This window comes from Nothobranchius furzeri, chromosome 13 (assembly GCF_043380555.1).
Source record: "Nothobranchius furzeri strain GRZ-AD chromosome 13, NfurGRZ-RIMD1, whole genome shotgun sequence".
Lineage (NCBI taxonomy): Eukaryota > Metazoa > Chordata > Actinopteri > Cyprinodontiformes > Nothobranchiidae > Nothobranchius > Nothobranchius furzeri.
In genome coordinates, this window is record NC_091753.1 from 67,701,704 (window position 1) to 67,724,209 (window position 22,506).

At 48.7% G+C, this 22,506-nt stretch overlaps 2 long non-coding RNA genes across 2 annotated transcripts in view; one reads left to right on the forward strand and one right to left on the reverse strand.

Annotated features, from left to right (window-relative positions):
* LOC139062568 (uncharacterized) overlaps window positions 1–22,506 on the forward strand; it is a 215,888-nt gene that overhangs the window by 169,947 nt on the left and 23,435 nt on the right. The gene's annotated exons all lie outside the window — the stretch shown is intronic.
* LOC139062569 (uncharacterized) lies at window positions 1,197–11,368 on the reverse strand. Its single transcript, XR_011516128.1, has 5 exons — window positions 11,262–11,368; window positions 10,525–10,805; window positions 8,682–9,141; window positions 8,307–8,450; window positions 1,197–2,589 (listed from the first exon to the last, which is right to left on the reverse strand). It is a non-coding gene; the product is annotated as an uncharacterized lncRNA (long non-coding RNA).

Below are 22,506 nucleotides of genomic sequence, written 5' to 3' on the forward strand. Positions count from 1 at the left end.
CTCTGCTTACCCGCTGCAAGACTGGCTTCTGAAACCATTCACAGACACTGGGCGACTGACAGAGCAGCAACTTCTTTTTAGCAAGAAGTTCAGCCGGGCACGTGTGGTGGTTGAAAATGCCTTTGGTAGGCTGAAGGGAAGGTGGCGCTGCCTACTTAAAAGGAATGACTGTGACGTCAGTCTGGTGCGTTCCATGATTCTGACCTGCTGTGCCCTGCATAATCTGTGTGAGAGCCATGGGGAGAATTATAACAATGTGTAGACAACTGAGAAAGAATACCCTGAACCTGTGGCTGCACCACCACCGCCACAAAACACAGATGTGGGAGGGAAAGCAAAGCGGGATGCTTTTATGATACACCTTGTGGGGCAGTAGTCATTGGATTACATCCTACTGTATGTTTTGCCCAAATAAAGTTTTATCCACTCAGCAAATGTTTGACCTTTGAACTTCTTTTATGCACCACCACCTAAAAATTGTAAACATGACCAAATATATTTCATGAGTTTGTATTAAGTCAAGTGTGTACTGTACACATGAGCTTCTGATACTTCTAAACACGCCTGCTGACAAAAAGAATAAAAAAAAACCTCTTAAATCCAAATAAATTATATGGACATCATGTCCAAATTAATGCAGATCAGCTAGATAAAGCTGACTTAAGCAATTTTTTATGCACATCCAAGGCTTAGCCATATGTCTCAAGTTGTGGCCCTGTCCACACGTAGCCGAGGATCTGCCAAAACGTAGATATTTTTCTACGTTTTGGCCTGTCATCCACACGAAAACGGAGTTTTTTCACACGAAAACGGATCTTTTTAAAAACTCCGGCCAAAGTGAAGATCTGCCTTTTCTCCGTTTTGGGTGTCTGCGTGTGGACGGACAAAACCGGAGTTTTAAGGTCCGCAACGTCACTTTCCGCGACAAAAAATGCTGACATCACGTGTGCGACCTGTGTTTACATTAGCCGGCATCATGGAAGCCCTCAGAGCTGCGCTCTGTCACTACCCGATCCATCAATTGTCCAAGCGCTTTTTGCTTGTTTGTTTTTGCAAGCGGAATTACTGCTCCTTGCGGAAGACCACAGACGAAGGACGAGGTTAAGAACGGGGGAAATACCCGGATAAATACGTTGTTAAGGACATGCCGCCTACAGGTCTGGCATGTCCTTAACAACGTATTTATCCGGGTATGTGTGGACAGAGTTTTTTTTTTTAAATGCGGTGGTGTGGATGCACGTTTTTGGAGGGGTGGATATTCGTTTTCAAAAAACCCCGGCTACGTGTGGACTAGGCCTAAGGCAAGGGCAAGTAAATATTTGGACTTGTTTACATTGCCTGACTGACAAAAGTTCTTATTAGCCAAGTGAGGAGTGCACATTTGAGCTTCTGATCCTTCTCTACACTCCTGCTGACATATAACCTAATCTTGTCTACACTGACACCTACCTGATATTTATTGCTATATAAATCTCAAAGTTGAATAAAGCAAATATCCAAGGCTGGTGTATGCTATTTTAGCACAAAGTTTTATATTGAAACAATAATTGGACCTTTCCACTTCACTGGGAACAGGACAATGATGGATTACACTGTTACGGATGCCAGGCTGGCCTGTGGAGAGAAGCAGCCAGAATCACCAAGCCCTGGTGAATCAGCCTAACACCGCCCCTCCTCCTCCTCTCTCCCGGGCTGCTGAGGAGCACAGCTGCAAGAAATCTTCCTTGATTGCCAACACCTGCATAAAAAGGCTGTGCCTTCAGCAGTCTGGGAGGCAGCAGTGCAGGGGTTCTGCTGTCCTCCAGGTTTTGTGTAGTTTCAACCCCTTTACGGTTGGATTTGTTTGAGTTTAAAACTTTGGTTGGTTTTAACTCTTGGTCAGAAGTTGAGGATGATCCAGTGGGATCTTTTGTGTGTTTGGGTTTTAAGGTTAACTGTGTTTGTGGCAATTTTACTGACCTCGGTTTTAAACACCTTTCGTTGTGGTAAAGCTTTTAAAATAAGTTTTTTTCCAGGTGTTTTAGTCAGATTGTTTTTGGACTTTTATCAACTTCGGGCTTTTAGAACACCTTCGTGTTTTATAGTTGATAATTTGCTTTATAATGTTAACCTTTTAAAGAGATCTGTTTGCTTGTGTTTTTAATACCTTTTTGTACAAATAAACCCATTTTAAACTCCTCCACCAGTTCTTATGTTACCCCCATCCTTCACATTTTTACCAACACCAACACCAACACCAATGTCGGGGATGTAACAACACGTTGCATTGTCAAACACTTTATTGCACATCTAAGAAAAATTTTTAAAAACGTTCATGTCATTTCGTTGATTTTTCAACAGCAGACACCAAACTGCGCAGCACATCCAAAAAAGAGTTGTTAAATTGCTGCTGTGCCATCTTCTCCTCTCGTCTCTCATCCCTCTCCTAAAGTCTCTCCTCCCTCTCCAGGTGTCTGTCCTCCGCCTCTGACTTCATTTGCTGCTCCATTATGGTGTTCATCCTCCTCGCTGTCTCCAGGAACCCTGCGTCACTCTCCACCAGCGTCTCCAAAAATGGTGACACGTTGTAGCCACCCCACCTCCTTTTTCCTGAATAAACGCCAAAAAGATGTATATGTAATCACACGTGCTTGTCATATTTTAAAGTTCTATTTCGTCTAGTCTTAGCCCTTAAGCTAGCTGCTATTGGAAGGATGATCTCCGCATCAGCCAATCATGAAGAGCTAAAATGTACGCCCACCAATAGTGGGCCCCCTCGTGGTATATAACCGCAGTGACCCCACTGCTCGCCTCCTTTTTCTCTTCATGCCAAGCTTGAGAGCTTTATTAAAGAGCAAATATTATCCTAAAAGAGCAAAATTATCCAAAGACGACTTACCAGCCATGTCCAGCGACACCAGACCCTGCCCGAACTGCCAGACGGGCTCCATTTCCAGCGGCGACCTGCACGCTAAGTGTGAGGTCTGTCTCGGGGCTCACCACGCTGTCCTGGCCTTGACCCCGCAGGCCTCGTGCCCGTTCTGTGCCGCTCTGCCCGTGGCGGAGAAGATTCGCCGGGTCGAGTACTTCACTCCCGCCGCCGACGAAGAATTTCCGGTCGCTGACTGGTACCCGCTGGACAAGGCTTTGGATTTCTTCGGCGCCGGCCAGGAGCCGGCTGGCTTCAGCAGGCTGGATGACGTCACCGACAGCGAGAACTACGATGAGGCGGCATCCCTCCTAGACATAACGGAGGTCGACGAGCTTCGCTCAGCGGGTCCTTCTGCCCCAGTGGCTTCTCGCTCCTCCCTGCCAGCAGTAAGAGCACTGCTCCAGGAGCTGCCCGCCATCATTTCTGCGGCAGCAGCCCGCAAGAGGCTAGCTGTGCCAGAACCGGCCCCGCCTGAAGCGGATGATTTGGCGGGAATTTTCGGGGCGACTCAGACCCTATCTGGACGCGCTTCCCCGCTGCTATGAGCTGCTGGGCTGCTGCCTTCTCCAAGCCTGCCAAGCTCAAGGCGCCAGTCTCCACGTATGCACCCATCACCAAGGTCGAGGGGTTTTCCGACCAAGGCTGGCCGTCCGTTCCTCCGCTAGAGCCGGACTTGGCCTCGCTGTTCGGCGCCAAGAACCACCTCGCTGACCCGCGAGCTGTTCCCACTTCAAAACATGACCAGCTGCTGACGGGGCTCACCGACCGCGCACATCAGTGTGCCTTTCAGACCGGCGCTGCAGGGAATAACATCGCCCTTCTTGCCTTCGGCGTCTCAAAGATGATGGAGGAGCTGGAAGCTCCCGAGGAGTTGAAAGCCTTCATTACTAAGACTGCTGATTCTATCCTCAATCTGTGTGCTGCTGTGCTCACCGGTTCTGCTCGCATCGCTGCCCGGCAGACCCTCATCCAGCGAGCGATCTGGCTGAAGGCCCTGCCCTCCATTCCGGAACATCTGCAAAGGGAGATGCTGGACGGCCCCATCACCACCGATGTTCTGTTTGGTCCCCATCTTAGGGGCGTCATTGAGCGGGCTCAGAAGACGGCCGAACTATCGGCTACGGTGCGAGATCTGGTCCACCCTCGGTCAGCTTCGCACTCCGGCCGTTCAGCCAGAGGATGGGACGAACGGCGCGGAAGCTTCAGACGTCCAGCTGCACCGCCCGCTCCACGGAGCCGGCCCCCCGCTTCGGCTCCACATCAGCGGGACTAGCGAGATGGCGGACAACGGTTCCGGCGGGGCCAGCAGACGCCGTCTTGGCAGTCCCAAGTGCAGGAGCCTCGCCGAAAGCAGCCACGGAAGTGACTCTTTGGGGGGAATGTGTGTATTACTGATTGTTCTGATGTTGTTGGTTTTGAAATAAAACCCAAAACACGTCACTCAAAGAGCACAATCCTACAGTCCTCCGCAGAATCCTCTGCCGAGTTCTCACACATGTTCCCCACACCAAGCACTGCTGCACGCACACATGTTCCTGCAGGTACAGGTAGTCATAATACACGGCCAGCCGTAAGGGTGCGCTCCATTTGCGCTCCGGCCCCAGCTTCCGGCCAGGCCCAACTCTTCCTGCTCTCCCCACACCGTTGGGTGGGGCGGGATGTCAGGTCGCTGTCTCGACCACGCGCGGCGGCACAGTGCGCGGCTCCATCCGCTGGCACTCTGTCGCCCCCGTGCACGGGCCCGGCTCCCACTCGTCCTTCACTCTCGGACTCCACGCTCCGCGGTGTGGACCAGCCTGTTCCAGCTGTTTCGCAGTCGCCCTTTCGAGCGCAGCCCTCCATGGGTCGCCCCCAGTTCTCTGGTACGGGCGACGGCGGTAAGGGCACATGCACAACCCTCAGACGTTGTTCACGTGACCGCGCACACGCGTCCACTGTCGGAACGCGCGCACGAGTGGCGCCGCCTTTGCATCATGAGCAAATGGATTTCGGACACCATTCATTGCGGTCACACACTTCATTTTCAGGCCACCCCACCTCCCTTCAACGGGATCGTGGAGACGACGTTCACATCACAAGTACAGTCTCAGGCCCTAGAGCTGGAGCTGCGGGAACTTCTGTCCAAGGACGCTATTTCCCGAGTCCCTCGCGGACAAGAACTCTCGGGCTTCTACTCCCGCTACTTCGTAGTACCGAAGAAGTCGGGAGGAATGAGGCCGATTCTCGACCTGTCCCTGTTCAACTGCTCCATAGCAGTAATGCAGTTCCGCATGTTAACGATGAGACAAGTCCTGGAATACGTGCGCCCCGGGGATTGGTTCACGTCAATCGACCTGAAAGACGCATACTTCCACATACCAGTAGTTCCAAACCACTGGAAGTTTCTGCGTTTTTCGTTCAAGGGAGTTCAATATCAGTTCAATCGCCTCCCTTTCGGCTACTCGCTAGCCCCGCGCACCTTCTCCAAATGTCTGGAAAGCGCGCTGCAGCCACGCGCACGGAGGGAATGAGGGTCTTATTTTACCTGGACGATCTTCTCCTGTGCGCTCGGTCCAAGGACGAGGTGTCACGGCAAACCAGGAGGTTGACAGAGCATCTGTCAACCCTAGGGTTTTCTATAAACAGGGAGAAGAGCTCCATCCTTCCGTCCCAGTCGATTGTGTATCTCGGGGTGGAGCTGAACGCCTCCCTAATGAGAGCACGTTTGTCGCCTGCAAGAGCGGCAGATCTCTCCACGGTGATCTCCCGTGTACAACCTCGCAAGATCGTGAGAGCCCTGTTAGTCATGAAACTCCTGGGCATGATGTCTGCAGCCCATTCGGTGGTACCGCTAGGTTTGCCGCGCACGAGGCGCTTGCAACGCTGGTTCATCCGCCTCCGGGTACACCAGATACGTCAGAAGAGACGTATGTTGAGGATTCCCCCTTCAGTGGGCGGGGACCTCGCTCACTGGGGGAACCCCTGCATCCTCTCACGCGGGGTTCCCATCGGACGTCCTGCGTCACACGTATCTGTGTTTACGGATGCGTCACTGTCGGGGTGGGGGGGCACGTGCTTGTCCCATACGGTGGCAGATCGCTGGCCCTCCCACACGCTCGTGCGTGTGCTCGTGCGTGTGGCCCTCCCACACGCACGAGCACATAAATGTGTTGGAGCTTATGACAGTGAGGAATGTGATCAGACACTTCGCCGCCCTTCTCAAGGGCCGTCATGTCGAAGTTCACACAGACAACCAGGTGGCGGCAGCCTACATATTCGCCAAGGGGGAGTTCGATCCCTCCCACTGTTGCATGTCGCCACAGATTTACTGTGTTGGACACATGTCCACCTGCTGTCCATCAGAGCCATCTACATTCCGGGGGTACTGAATGTAGCGGCAGACATCCTGTCGAGAGGGGGACCTCGCGACTCCGAGTGGCGTCTGCATCCTGCACTGATATCACAGATCTGGATCAGGTTCGGGGAACCGTCTGTGGATCTGTTCGCGGCTCGCGAAAACGCTCAGTGTCGCCTGTGGTTTTCCCTGAGTCCCCGGGATGGACCCCCGCTCGGGGCGGACGCCTTCTCACACCAGCCCTGGCCTCGAACGCTCCTTTATGCGTTTCCACCAGTCCCTCTGATTCCCCGTCTCCTGGACCGAATTCGGTCGGAACAGCTCTCGGTGATTCTGGTGGCTCCCAGACGCTTGTCCGCGTCATGGTTTCCAGACCTGCAAGCGCTAGTGTCCGGCTCCCCGTGGAGGCTCCCGTGGAGGGTGGACGCCCTTCTCCAGGCGGATGGGATAATCAAACATCCTCCGGAAATAGGCCAACGGCTGTGGGTTTGGCCGCTGAGCGGTCACGCTTAGAGGCTTCTGGGCTGCCGCATGATGTGGTCGCCACGATTCAGAGTGCGCGGGCGCCCTCTACCATTGCGTCTTACGCTGCTAAATGGGCAGCTTTCCATAAATGGTGCACAGAATGGAATGTTCAAGTGCTCTCCTGCCAGCTGGCGGATGTCCTATCGTTTCTGCAGATACTGATGGACAGGGGCCTTGCATTCAGCACTGTTAAGACATATGCTGCAGCTATCTCATCCTGTCATCAGGGTTTTGGAGATAGATCTGTTTTCAATCATCCCCTCACAAAACCTTTTCTAAAAGGTGTCAGGAGGAACAGACCTGTGTCCCGCCCGCTTTTCCCCAATGGGATCTAACGGTGGTTCTGCATGGCTTATCTGGAGCCCCATTTGAACCCTTGGACCAGGTCTCACTCAAGTTCCTGTCACTTAAAACTGCCTTGCTGCTGGCGCTAGCATCATTTAAGAGAGTGAGTGACCTGACCGCCCTCTCAGTGGCTCCCGCATGCCTCAGGATCCGGGAGGATGGCGGGTCTGCTGTTTTATGCCCCAACCCAGTCTTTGTGCCCAAAAGCATTAATGCTTCCTTCAAATCCAGGTCAATTTCATTGGCTGGACTTTTTCCTCCTCCCCATAATTCTGAGGAGGAGGCGGCTTCGCACCTTCTCTGCCCGGTGCGCGCGCTTGCACGATATGTGTCACGCACTTCAGGGATTCGTCGCTCACAAAACCTGTTTGTGCACTACAGGGAGTCTTCCTTTGGTCAGGCGCTGTCGGCCCAGCGTCTTACACACTGGCTGTGTGACGCCATTTCCCTCGCTTACACATCATCAGGGCGGGATCCCCCTGAGGCACTCAGGGCTCACTCAGCCAGAGGGATTTCCTCTTCTATGGCGCTCAGTGGTGTGTCAATGGAAGACATTTGTCAGGCTGCTTCATGGGCTTCACCCTGTTCCTTTACTCGTTATTATTTACGAGATCTGTCTTCAGGTTCCATCACTCGTTCAGTGCTTGGACCTCAGCAGGCTAAATGAATGCTTATGGCACCTCATTGGCCTTGCTGAGATGGATTTCATCCTCTTGTGGATGATGTTTTTTTTATCGTGGCTGCCTCAGTCTTTAAGCCTGGTCTGAGGCTGAACGTCCCCCACTAGAGGAGATTTGATTGGGTGTGTCCATTGGTTGTGTTAACCAGTGGGGCGTAAACCCATCCAGCTGCGCTTTATTCCAATAGCAGCTAGCTTAAGGGCTAAGACTAGACGAAATAGAACGTTGGTTACGTATTGTAACCCCAGATTCTATGAGTCTAGTCGCAGTCCTTAAGCCACTGGCCCCACTGGTTATGATGGGAATAAGAGCCATTGGAGGTGAGCAGTGGGGTCACTGCGGTTATATACCACGAGGGGGCCCACTATTGGTGGGCGTACATTTTAGCTCTTCATGATTGGCTGATGCGGAGATCATCCTTCCAATAGCAGCTAGCTTAAGGGCTGCGACTAGACTCATAGAATCTGGGGTTACAATACGTAACCAACGTTGTTGTTGCAAATGAACTCACATTAGCGTGGTCTGTTGTCCACTGATGGCGCTGAGACGCTCGGGCTGCAGCTACGGCCGCAGTCGGCAGATGAGGGCCCAGCGTTCACATCCCCGGTGTCGGGCACGCCCTGGCTCTCATCAGTGCACATTTCCAGAATTACGTCTTTTATAATGAGAAAACAATAACTTAATATGCACAAACACAAATACTAACCAAAGACGTCAATGGGCAAGCTAGGCTAGTAGGCATGCCACAACTAGCCTGGAGTTAGCCTAGCCTTTTGTTCGCACATCAGCACTACCCAAAGCTAGCACAGTATTTTGTCCGCACTATCGTACAGTGTAGCACAAACGGAGGTCATTTTATTAATTATTATGATAAGTGCTCACTCACCGTTGTCCTGAGGTCCAATGTGAGCTGGAGTGGCTGTGTCCACGCCACTCTCCTGGCCATTCACTCACTGGCCTCTCACCATAAATGGCATCCATTTCGGCAAAACCACTTCCAGTGCCGCCGGTCTGCCCCACTCCTGCTGCTGTGGTCCTTGACGGACCTGTACTCAGTTTTGAGTTATTTATATTTTTTCGCGGCACTGCTTAGAGGTGCGTTCAAAGCTGTGGGTGGACATTGCCAGTGCAAGCCCCTCAGCTTGGGTGGTCATGGAGCCAAACACTCAGGCATGGGAGGAGTTCAGTGAGACCATGGAACAAGACTTCCACACAGCTTCAAAGACATTCTGGTCCACCATCCAGTGCCTTAGGAGTGGAAAGCAGTGCTCTACCAAATCTGTTTATAGTGGGGATGGTGTACTGCTGACCTTGATTCAGGATGTTGTGGATTGGTGGGTGGAGTCCTTTGAAAGGAGACATAACATGCTTTTAAGTTATTCCTTTTTACATCTAAATCCTTCAGTTGGGGTCTAAATACAGTGGAACTGCAGTTCTTTGGTCTGATTTCCTCATTATTGTTGCTCTACAGACCCTCATCTACCCCTGTTCTGAGGAGAGTCTTGAGAACGAGCCGTTTTGGGGTACTGTCTCTTTAAACTGGAGGAGGAACTGTAAACTCCGCCCCCCTCCATAGTGCAGACCTGTACTCTCCTCCCCCAGTCGGACTTTGTAGTTCTATAGAGAAATCATTATTTAGCATAGCAGATTTAGCATAGCATATTAGCATTTTTAAAACATGTAGGGAGAGTAGTTCATCAAGCTGTTTCAAGGCTGCTAACTCTCTCATGCATTTGTCTGTAGTCACTCACACACACCCGTCACGGCCGACGGAGGGACAAGCGAGCAGGCACATGCGCGCGCACACACACACACACACACACATCCGTCACGGCCGACGGAAGGACAAGCGAGCAGGCGCGCGCGCACACACACACACACACACACACACAAGGAATGCTGCTTGCTTATTTATTTCTATAAAAAATGTTTTAAAAAATGATACAGCTCATTAAAACACCATTGAAAGAATATATTTTATTAAGATCTCTATCTATCTATCTATCTATCTATCTATCTATCTATCTATCTATCTATCTATCTATCTATCTATCTATCTATCTATCTATCTATATACATGCATATAATTATAAATAATTTTATAAGCAGTCTTTTTTTATATTGGGTGTCTTAATGGCTGAAAATGGATAAAAAGCAGTTACATTTTAATTTAAAGATTTGAGATTCTAGTCAAAAATAAAGAACATTCCTCCAAATGTTCTTTAATGTGATCATTATAATTCTAATGCTTACAACTTTGTTTTTATTGTCTCCAATGTGTAGCCTATCTTTATTAAATATGCATTTAGCTGTAACGTGGTAATTCTCTAATGTGTACACAGAGGTGGACATCAGTGCTGCAGTGAAATTCCCAAGATCAGTCTGCTTTGCTAACAAATATAGTTAAATCTTACCTGCATTCTAAATAAATACCGTTAGGTGGAAACATCAGTAGGCATTGAGTTATTGATACAATCCCTAACAGCCAGAATGGAAGAAGAGCATGCTGGGTCATCCTGGATCTGAGCCTGTTCTGTGTATTTACCTACAGGATGCAATAAATGTCTACAAGGCTGAGTTTGGACCATTACATCTAAAAGAAAACATACAATATGTGATTTTTTTATTGTTTACATTAATATACAAATTTTCTAAGTATTAACCTCACAGCAAATAAGTAGAACAATATAATAAACAGGCTTTAGTAGTTAAACAGGCGTTGTACACACAGGTGCTTTGTGTCCCGGCGCTGTGGTATCTAGGTCTCAGAGTTCCTGTCCTCCTGCCGTCTTCTGTTGTCCTCAGGATACGGATTGATGTTTCCTGATGATGAGGGAGGGGCTGTATGTGGGCTTCAAACTGGTCCTGGATAACAGTGGGAGACCTCCGTTGTCTGAATACAGAGACCAGAGGGTTGGTGAGATGCAGATCTTCTCTACCTCATCTAGAAACGGAGTTGGTTCAGGGGAAACTTTTCCAAAGACCAGTTCCATGATGTCATCGCCATATTCTGCAATGATAGACAATAACTTTAATGACATAGTTTGTCTACAAGCAGCTTTAGGAAAGTTGGTTCTTTAGCTTTCATGTTTATAGTCACGTTTGTGTTTGTTCACAAGTTCACTTTGCTGCAGTGACTTCATATTCTTACAAATGTAATAAAATAGTGACACTAAAATTATACAAATGATTCCTTATGAAAGGAAGCTCATTAGAGAGCAGTGCAGACAGACTTACTACATGCTGCAGCTGTTTTTGTAGGCCAGCTGCTGCTGAACTTGGGGAAAGTTATTCTGCACACGTCCAGATCAGATGGTCGATTACAGAAAATAATGTAATTCAATAATTTCTAAACAGACTAAACAAGTAAAACATCAAATAAATCACTCTGCTGTCATCAGACGGAGGGATTCAGGGGGTGAGGTGTTCTTAATGATGAGGGTGGCTGAGGTGTGTCATCACTCACTTTGGTCTGGTCCAGACCGTCTCTTTACTGGTGGGTCTCCTTCCTCAGTAGGTGACGTGAGCTCCAACATCTGAGCGTTCTGTGTTCCTTAGAGGAGAAGAAAAGTAACATTAGCAAGCTGGCTAAATTATTTTTTACTAGCATCTCAAGGTCTTGGAGAAGCAGATCTTCACTTACCTAAACATCAGACCAGTTTGTCCCAGCTGAGCTCATCAGGGCGTTAGTCTGACAGCCTGTCAGTGAAACACGGCTCCAGCCTGCTGGATGTGGACTCTAAAAAGCAAAGGAACATTTCTACTTTTGTTTTAATTATTTTACAGCTGATTTTATCAGCTTTCCGACGCTCACACTCATACAGACGGTGAGCTTTGCTGCGTCTGACTGATGCAGAGTTCGTTTTTATATCTGCAGTGAGACAAAAAACTAACCTCACTTCACTCAGAGATCGTTCTTTAAAAACTCTATTAAATCCACTGTGTTGACGCACTTTAACGACTTTGTCACGCTGCATTTTAGCTGATATGGGACTTTATTTACTGGATGCTAAGATTACATCACACTTACGTAGAATAACACACTGGCTCTCTGCTGTTACAATCAGTGGGAGGTTATCATCTGGTGTAAAAGAAGGCATTGATCAGAAATCACGTTTTATTCCAAGAAAATCGGCCAAATCCACATTAATCTGGGTGCTAACTTTACTAGCATACTGTGCTAGCGATAGCAAGCCAGATGCTAACGCTTTAGTGCTGCTAATGCCCGTAAATCTTAAGTAAAGTTTGTCGACATTTTAGAGTGATATGAAGCTTACCGCTCTGCTGCTGTGTCCCGTCGCTGCCACATTCAGATGGAAATGACTCCTTTTAGATAGATGAAGCTATCAGTACTAGCCACTAGCCTGGAGACACGAATGAACGAACCACGCGCGCGCGCACACACACATATACACACACACACACAAACACACACACACACTACTTTTTCTTCTGTGTTTTTTTTTAGCAGTAGTATCATCAGCTCCTGGGTTTAAATACTGGCACACCACCCTTCCTTAAAACGAGGAAGAGTTTTGAGCTGTGTGTGGCTAAAATAACCAGACATTCTGCATTTTTCCAAAAGGACTACAAAAAATCTTAGCGAGAAGAAAAAATGGCGGATTGGCTCTGTGTTTAGCCGAGGGCCATTACCATATTTGGTAGTTATCCTGACGAAATAAATTACTGATGTAATAGATAATTTGAAAAACTGAACGGGTGGACAAATATGCCCAAAACTTAATTATTAAATATCTAAATAGCAACTCCAGTGAATAATATAAGCCTTTTTGCTCACTTAGACACTTAAAATGTGAAACACACTGTGTTAATGGATAAAAAAGTGGGTTTTTCATGTTATGTCTCCTTTGAAGACCTCCTCAATCCCATTGGGGATTGACATTATGGGTGTCGCGAGCACGTCCCATTTGTCGGTTCCGTTAAAACCCAGTTCCGTTAAAACTTATAAGACTGTGCTACTTTCTCAGGGTTCGTGGGGATGTCGGTGAGTTTTATTGTATTAGACCCTGGTTTGGACTCCCTAATTAGAATCAGTCTTCTATTTTAAAGGTAAAATGATATGCAGTACTCGTTTCTTTGTGATAGCACACTTCCTTTTAATTAATCCCGTTATCTGGTGGTTCAGATACTAGGGCGAAGCCCAGCGGGTGGCCGTCCTTCGCTGGCAATTTTTTGGGTTATTAGGATTAATCGCGCCCCTGTCAGCTTATGTGGGCGGTTGGTAACTATAAAATGATTCTTGTTAGTTGATCAGGCTAACATAGATTTATCAATTTATCTAATTAATCCAACCTCCCAGCGCTGGCTGAGACTTTTTCACACTTGCAATCAGAGCCATAATTAACCTACTAATGTTTTGGTTTTATCATCCTTAAGACATCTCGTTACTCGTGGTAGAGGAGAAGACAAGCTTCTTTATCTTAAGGTTTCTTTTATTAATCTGTCACAAACCGTAAAGTAAATCCTGATAATTCAGGAACCTATAATTGATATGCTTACCTCTGCTTAATATGGCCAGGGCTCCAATCTTATGCTTTAAAAAGAACCTGAAAGAATCAGGAATGTGGATCTTTTTTCCAAAAATTTATTACAAGATCAAAAAATGCAAAAATTAGTAAATATAAAACTAACCACTTCCCCCAAGGAGAAATTAGTCCTAATGATTAATTAAGAATAATGAGTTGGCTTACACCAACTTTGTCTTCAAGATCTACTGTGTCGGTCGGCTGCCCCAAAACTTCTCTCCTGTCGGCCTCCGTCCAGAGGACGGAGGCCGACCTCTTCTATCCTCAATCTGCTCTGTCTCTTCTGTCGTCTGCCCCAACTGTGCTCCAGCTCTGTTTCTAGCTGCTCCTTTTATACTCTCCCTGGGTCAGCTTAGACAAGGTAAAAAGTCTTCTAGTTACACATATCATTATCTTATGACAGTGAGGTCATGGGGTCATTTACCAGATATACACTTTTTAGCTCAACACAAAACATTTGGTATCATTTTTACTACATGCAGCATTCTTCATGAAGCCTTTTTTTTTTAGCTTAACACAAGTCATTAATCATCATCTTTGTAGCAGATCTTCAGTTTCCTCCAAAGTCCAGCATTCTTCAGGAAGGCTTTTCTTTCTGATGAGCTCTTTTCACTCTGTTTCTTTCAGTCCAATCTCTCCTGCCAGAGGTTGGGCCAGACGCTTCCTGACCTTTTGCCCAGTTTGGTCCTCGGAAGCAAGTTCTGACCTCTTGTCCCTGCGACCCTTCTGTGACCCTTGTTTCTGACCACAGTTTTTGACCCAGCCTGGATGCTTGTTGTGCAGTTGGGCCCCTGTCTTCTGGCTGATTTTACTTGCATAAGCAAGTTCAGTGTGTTTCAGCGTGGGTCCAATCTTATCTCTGTGGCCCACCTGTTGACTCAGTTTCTTGCCACTGTCTTTGGCATGTGGGAACTTGCAACATCCCCCATGCTGAGGAACATCCAGCCAGGGGACCATAAATCTTCAGTGCAGACACACGAGCTTTCAGGCACCCAGCATCCATTTCACTCAGGAATGCCTGAACGCTCAGAAACTGAACTGTGGCATCCACGTCGATCCTCATCATCATCAGACTCCTCTTTAGCAGACTGTGCTTTAGCTGCAGATTCAGCAGCTGCTTTCTTGGGAGGTGGGGCCTCCTCTGACCTATAAAATGTGGCAAGTAACTGTGGCAAGGTGAATAAACGAGGGCCCGGGCGGGATTCGATCTCCAGACTCCCGGGTGAGAGTCATACTCTCTAACCAGTCAGCCAAAGGGACATCCCCTTGGCCAAGTGGCCAGGGCGCATGATCCATCGGGACATTGTGACAGAACACTCACACTGTCACATCTTCCCCCCTCTTTCCACAAGCACGTCCTAGTGCTCCCGCGCAGGGTGCCACAAACTTCACATCCATGAACCTACTTGTTAGTACTACATGGATCCTGCCAACAACACCAAATGTGGCAAGGTTAAAGATGTTTGCGCCTATCAGTGTAGCTGTCCTTCAGGTCAGAATCATATGGAGCTGTTAGTTCAGGACTCCCACTTCTTAACAGAAGTTGCTGGGGGAGGGGTGATGTCACCACATCCTGCACTCTCTGCTTGTCTCTTGTTGCTCAGCTGACTAGGTGCTTTTTCTCTGTTCAGCTGTCTCTTCTAATATCTGCAGGCTAAGATCATTCATACCAACAAAACACCATTTTTATTTACAAAGCAACACCCGTCTCTGCTTTTGCCTCCATGGGTGCACTTACAGACCTACCAGGAGATGATGCTAGGTTCAGGTCTCAAGCAGGTTCTGCAAAAACAAATTTTAATTGGAGCAGAGAGTTCCAATGCTCTCAGTTATAAGTCCGTCCCCCTTTACAGGTGGCACGGCTTCTCCCGGAGCCCCGGCCATTTAATTGAGGAGCACAGAGTTCCACACATTATACATGTTCCCGGCTTCCAGCCCCTCCATTGAGCGTAACGATACCCGACAGGGGAAGCTGTGAAACTAGGAAACATGGCTACTTTACAGTCCGTGACAGAACCTCCCCGCGTTACCAAAACGAGGCCCGTGCTACACAAATTCTCTCTTCACTCTGTTTCTTTCAGTCCCATCTCTCCTGCCAGAGGTAGGGCCAGACGCTTCCTGAACTTTTGCCCAGTTTGGTCCTCGGAAGCAAGTTCTGACCTCTTGTCCCTGCGACCCTTCTGTGACCCTTGTTTCTGACCACAGTTTTTGACCCAGCCTCGATGCTTGTTGTGCAGTTGGGCCCCTGTCTTCTGGCTGATTTTACTCGCATAAGCAAGTTCAGTGTGTTTCAGTGTGGGTCCATTCTTATCTCTGTGGCCCACCTGTTGACCTCGTTTCTTGCCACTGTCTTTGGCATGTGGGAACTTGCAACATGGGCAGTTCTTCTAGATTGGCAGACTGGGGTGGTGGTCCCCCTATTTAAAAAGGGGGACTGCAGGGTGTGTGCCAAACTACAGGGGGTCACACTCCTATGCCTCTTTAATAAGGTCTTTTCAAGGGTTCTGGAGAGGAAGGTCCATTGGGTTGTCAAACCTCATATTCAGGAGGAACAATGTGTCACGCAGCCTCCCTCTCAGCCATCAACCTCCTCTAGGAAGGCACCGCAGAGCCGCTCAGACTCCATTACCCATCATCCCTAGCGCCAGGCTTCCGCTTCACGTCACCCGCCAAATCTATATAAGGAAGTGCCTCACAACGCCGAGTCACTCAGTCATCGTTCTAACCGAACTCAGCCTAGAGTCCTAACCAGATCAGCTCAGATTCACGAAGCCTGTTTCAGTCAGACCAGCCAGATCTCAGAGTCCAGCCTGTTCGTACAGATCAGCTTCAGCCCAGGAGTCGCCGTGTTAAGCTGTGTCACCATACAGCTGCGCACCCGGCTCCCAGATTAAACAGCGTGTCCATTCAACCCGGCGTCAGTCACTCCGCGCTTGGGTTAAAAGCCACGCCACAACCAAACTCTCGCCCAGCTCGAGTCACCCCGTTACAGGATGACTGAGTGCACAATTAACCCAGCGGAGTTTGATAACCTGCGTGCTCAGGTCAACCGGATGGAAGTCACGGTGGAACGCCTAGCTGCCAAGGTGGATTCCATCGCCACGGTGGTTCTCCAGCTCTCAGCTGCGCAGCAGCAGCAGACCTCCAGAGACCGAGACCAACCTGTATTCAGTCTCCCGGAGAAATGGGATGGAACGCATGGCTCACCTGAGGGACTGTTAGCCACGTTAGCCATGACGTTCGAATGTCAGCCACACCGATATGCCACACCCCGCTCCCGGGTGGCGATGCTGGTCTCCCTCCTCACCGGCCGAGCTCAGGAGTGGGCAGCCGCCATGTACAATAAGAAATCAGAAGTCTGCAAAGACTATGAGATGTTCGTGAACGAACTCAGGAGGGTTTTCGTTCCCCCCAGTGGCGAGACATTAACGGAGACGCAACTCCTCCAGCTCCGGCAAGGAAACCAGACGGTAGCGCAGTACACGTCTCGGTTCCGGACCAAGGCGGCCAAGCTGAGATGGGGAGACGACGCGCTGAAAGCGATCTACCTGGAGGGGCTCTCCTCCCGCATCAGAGACGGGATGATCGGACGGGAGACCCCCGGAACCCTGGACGAGGCAGCCAACCTCGCTCTCCAAATGGATTTGCGCCTCTTTACGCGCCGACCTGCTGAGCCCGCGGCAGCGGCAATTAACGATCGGTCCCGCTCAGCCAACCCACTCACTGATGAGTCCATGCAGCTGGGACACCTAAATCCAGAGGAGAGGGAGAGGCGCTATAAGGAGGGGCTGTGCGCCTATTGCGGCGCACCGGGTCATCGGCGCTTCTCTTGTCCTTCCCGGCCGGGAAACGCAGACTCCAAGTAGGCAGCAGCAGAGGGGTCCTACTTGGGTCGGCCGGAACCCCCTCGACCCGCACCATGCTCCCAGTGACCCTTCATCTCCCCCAGGGGCCCGTTGAGCTGGAGGCGCTCTTGGATTTTGGAGCAGCGGACTGTTTCATGGACAAGGATCTGGCGACCCGCCTACACATTCCCCTGTCCGCTCTCCACCGAACCATTCCCGTTACTTCCGTGGATGGTACTCCTCTTCAACCCTATCCCATCCACCAGGAGACGGTGGACCTCCGTATGGATGTACCTCCCCATTCCGAGACCCTCCGGTTCCTGATTATCACAGCCCCTTTATCCCCACTGATCCTGGGTCACTCCTGGTTCTTACGTCATAACCCCCAGATCTCCTGGTCAACGGGGCGGGTGCTCACCTGGGGAGTGGCTTGTCATTCCCATGTACCTGCTCAACCTGACTCGGAACCTGAACCCCCAGATGTCGATGTCTCTCAGATCCCCTCCTGTTACCATGACCTGGCCCGGGTCTTCTCAAAGACACCTACCACCACCCTGCCTCCTCACCGACCATATGACCTGGAAATAAAGCTCCAGCCCGGCACAGTTCCACCCCGGGGCCGCATGTACTCCTTATCCCCGGCTGAGACCCAGGCCATGGAGGCGTACATAACGGAAGCTCTCCAACAGGGGTTTATCCGACCTTCCACCTCGCCTGGAGCTGCGGGGTTCTTCTTCGTAAAAAAGAAGGAGGGGGGTCTTCGACCCTGCATCGACTATAGGGGTCTGAATAAGATCACGGTCCGCGACCGTCACCCTCTGCCCTTGATGTCCACCGCCCTGGATGTAGTGTCCCAATCCGCCATATTCACCAAGTTGGACCTGCGCAGCGCCTACAACTTGGTCAGGATAAAACAAGGCGAGGAGTGGAAAACCGCCTTCATCACCCCGACAGTCCACTGGGAGTACCTGGTCATGCCCTTTGGCTTGTGTAACAGCCCTGCGGTTTTCCAACGGCTAATCACGGACGTTCTGAGGGTCATGCTGGGCCGGTGGGTGTTTGTTTACCTTGACGACATCCTGATCTACTCCCGAACCCTGGACGAACACATCACACACGTGCGAGCCATTCTTTCCCGGCTGCTGGAGAACGGTCTCTACTGTAAACTGGAGAAATGTGCCTTCCATCAGGAGACCATCTCCTTCCTGGGTTTCGTCGTGTCGTCAAGAGGGTTTTCAATGGACCCTCAGAATTCAATTCAATTCAAGTTTATTTATATAGCGCCAAATCACGACAAGAGTCGTCTCAAGGCACTTCACATAATAAACATTCCAATTCACAGTTCATTAAGCCAATCAGAAATAATGTTTCCTATATAAGGAACCCAGCAAATTGCATCAAGTCACTGACTAGTGTCAGTGACTATACAGCAATCCTCATACTAAGCAAGCATGCAGCAACAGTGGAGAGGAAAACTCCCTTTTAACAGGAAGAAACCTCCAGAGAATCCTGGCTCAGTATAAGCAGCCATCCTCCACGACTCACTGGGGATCGAGAAGACAGAGCAGGCAGACACACACACGCACGCACACACACACACACACACACACACACACACACACACACACACACACACACACACACACACACAAAGACAAGTAATGTGTCTATAGTTATATTGTGATGTCTTAGTAGATGTTGTATTTGGTGAAAGATAAACTTTATTGTATTTATCCTAGTGGATCTATAATTAAACGGATAAACTAGTATTAGCACATCAAACGTCAATGAAAACAAAAAGTTCAGGAGAGAGAGAATGTATTAGTGGTTAGCAGCAGTGTGCTAGTCGATGGCCCCCTCCATGAGGCCACCACAGCTCAGCAGAACGTCATTGTAGCTTCTTCTGGGGAGAAAAGCACTTACAGAGAAAATAAAGTTAACAGCTGAAATTGCACAAAATAGTACAGTTAAAGAGCAGACTATAGAAGAAAGCAGTAGAGTGTGAAAAGTGGTCAGTGTGTCCTCCAGCAGTCTAAGCCTATAGCAGCATAACTACAGAGTTAACTCTGGATAACCTATCCTATTGAGATGTAGGCATGTTGGAGGCAGGGCAAGGGAGAGCCGTCTTTACCGACTGTACACTCCACCTCCCTGTAATCTCCCACTTGTCCAGATTTAGGCTAACATCAGATTTTAAGTATAAGCCCTATCAAATAAAAATGTTTTAAGCCTATTCTTAAAAGTAGACAAAGTGTCTGCCTCACGGACTAAAGCTGGGAGCTGGTTCCACAGGAGAGGAGCCTGATAACTAAAAGATCTGCCTCCCATCCTAAGTTTAGATATTCTTGGAACCACCAGTAGACCTGCAGTCTGAGAGCGAAGTGCTCGGTTCGGAACATATGGAACAATCAGATTACTGATGTATGATGGACCTTGATTATTAAGAGCTTTATATGTGAGAAGAAAGATCTTAAAATCTATTCTGAATTTAACAGGTAGCCAATGTAGGGAAGCTAAGACAGGAGAGATATGATCTCTCTTTTTAATTCTCATCAGAACTCTAGCTGCAGCATTTTGGACAAGCTGAAGACTTTTAACTACATTCTGTGGACTTCCTGAGAGTAATGAATTACAGTAATCCAGTCTTGATGTAATAAATGCATGAACTAGTTTTTCAGCATCACTCCTGGAAAGTATGCTTCTAATCTTAGCAATATTCTGAAGGTGGACAAAGGAAATCCGACAAACTTGTGAAACCTGGGATTTGAATGACATGTCCTGGTCAAAGATAACACCAAGGTTCCTTGCTTTGTTCTCGGAGATTAATGTAATGCCATTAAGGTCAGGCGATTGGCTAAGCAATTTCCTTTTCTGGATTTCTGGTCCAAAGATGAGAACTTCCGTCTTGTCTTGATTTAAAAGCAAGAAGTTAAGAGTCATCCAATTTTTTATGTCCTCAAGACAAGCCTGTAATCTACCCAACCGATTAGGTTCATCAGGGTTAATGGATAAATATAACTGAGTATCGTCAGCATAACAGTGGAAGTTTATCCCATGCTGTCTAATGATTTTACCAATTGGGAGCATATATATAGTAAAAAGAATTGGTCCAAGCACTGAACCCTGTGGTACTCCGCAAGTAACCCTGGAGTATGAAGAAGATTTGTCATGTACATTTACAAAATGAAATCTGTCAGACAGGTAGGATTTAAACCAGCCTAACGCTGTTCCTTTGATCCCTACAACATGTTCAAGTCTTTCTAAAAGAACATTGTGATCAACTGTGTCAAAGGCAGCACTGAGATCTAACAAGACTAAAACAGACACAAGATTCTTATCTGAGGCCATAAGAATATCATTTGTAACTCTCACTAATGCAGTTTCAGTGCTGTGATACTCTCTAAAACCAGACTGAAATTCCTCAAACAGAGCATTAGTGTTTAATTGCTGACATACTTGGATGGCCACTATTTTCTCCAGGACTTTGGATAAAAATGGAAGGTTAGATATTGGTCTGTAATTCATTGGGTCATCTGGATCCAGAGAAGGCTTCTTAAGTGAAGGTTTCATTACAGCAACCTTAAAATCTTGTGGTACATACCCATTTACTAAGGATAGATTGATTATATCTAGAATGGGGGCAGTAACCAAAGGAAATGCATCTTTAAATAATTTGGTTGGGATTGGATCCAAAATGCAAGTTGAAGGTTTAGATGAAGCTAATATTTTTGATAACTCTGAAAGCTCAACTGGATCAAAACAGTTCAAGCACAGATGAGGTTCTAGAGTCACCTCTGAAGCTGCCTCACTTACTGAGGAAGAAGAAATCGCATTAGGGAGGATGCTAAAGATTTTGTTTCTAATAGAATTAATTTTACTTGTAAAAAATCCCATGAAGTCATTGCTGCTGTCCCCGAGAGGACTTAATGAGACCAAGCCTCGGGAGGTCACAGGCCTCTGACACTGCCCCATCCATCCGACCTTAGGACAACTGGTTCATACTGTGGGTGAGAGAGAAAAATAATAAAAAGATATAATCTCTGTATATGTGGTCAAAGGAATGTGATGGTTACACACCTTTTGCAGGGGAGGTGGGGGACGTAAGGCGAACTGTTAGGCCTCCCCCACTACAACCCCCTAACCTTAACCAGTGGGTCCCTGGCTCCTGACCCAAGCACCCTATCCACCCCCCAACCCCACACTCTAACCCTAAAACGGTGAGGATCTGAGCCCTCTCCCCCTCTTTCACTCCTCCTAACTCTGGGCCCTGACCTTAATTGGTTGGGGCCTGGAGCATTCTATCTCTGGGCCCTGACCTTAATTGGTTGGGGCCTGGAGCATTCTATCTCTGGGCCCTGACCTTAATTGGTTGGGGCCTGGAGCATTCTATCTCTGGGCCCTGACCTTAATTGGTTGGGGCCTGGAGCATTCTATCTCTGGGCCCTGACCTTAATTGGTTGGGGCCTGGAGCATTCTATCTCCGGGCCCTGGCCTTAACTGGCTGGGGCTCGGAGCCTCTTAATCTCTCTCTCTCTCTCTCTCTCTCTCTCTCTCTCTCTCTCTCTCTCTCTCTCTCTCTCTCTCTCTCTCTCTCTCTCTCTCTCTCTCTCTCTCTCTCTCTCTCTCTCTCTCTCTCTCTCTCTCTCTCTCTCTCTCTCTCTCTCTCTCTCTCTCTCTCTCTCTCTCTCTCTCTCTCTCTCTCTCTCTCTCTCTCTCTCTCTCTCTCTCTCTCTCTCTCCAGGCCTTGTCCTTATCGAACCCCCATTCGGAGGGATCCACTGAGGTTGCTAAAGGATGATTACGTATGTGTGTTTTACCTACCTGTGAGCCCCAAGGCAGAGTTCCTGGGGGACTGACCATCAGAACCGGGTTACCCAGAATGGACAGAGCCTGAAAGAGATCACCGCCTTCGGCGGTGACTCTTTTTAATATAGTTTGCCTTAATATATTAGTAAGTGGCCGCAACCCACTTCCCTAAAACAGCTCCAGAGCTTCCTCGGATTCGCGAACTTCTACCGCCGCTTTATCCGCGGATTCAGTTCCATCTCCGCTCCCCTCACTGCCTTAACCAAGTCATCCAGCCAGACTCGCCCTTTCTGTTTCACTCCTGAGGCCACGCAGGCTTTCCGCGCCCTGGTGCACCGTTTCACGACCGCTCCCCTCCTCGTTCATCCGGACACAACAAAACCATTCATCGTGGAAGTGGATGCGTCCGAGGTGGGTGCAGGGGCGGTCCTATCTCAACGCGGTCCGGACTCCAAACTCCACCCCTGTGCTTATTTCTTCAGGAAATTCACACCAACCCAGAGGAATTACGGGG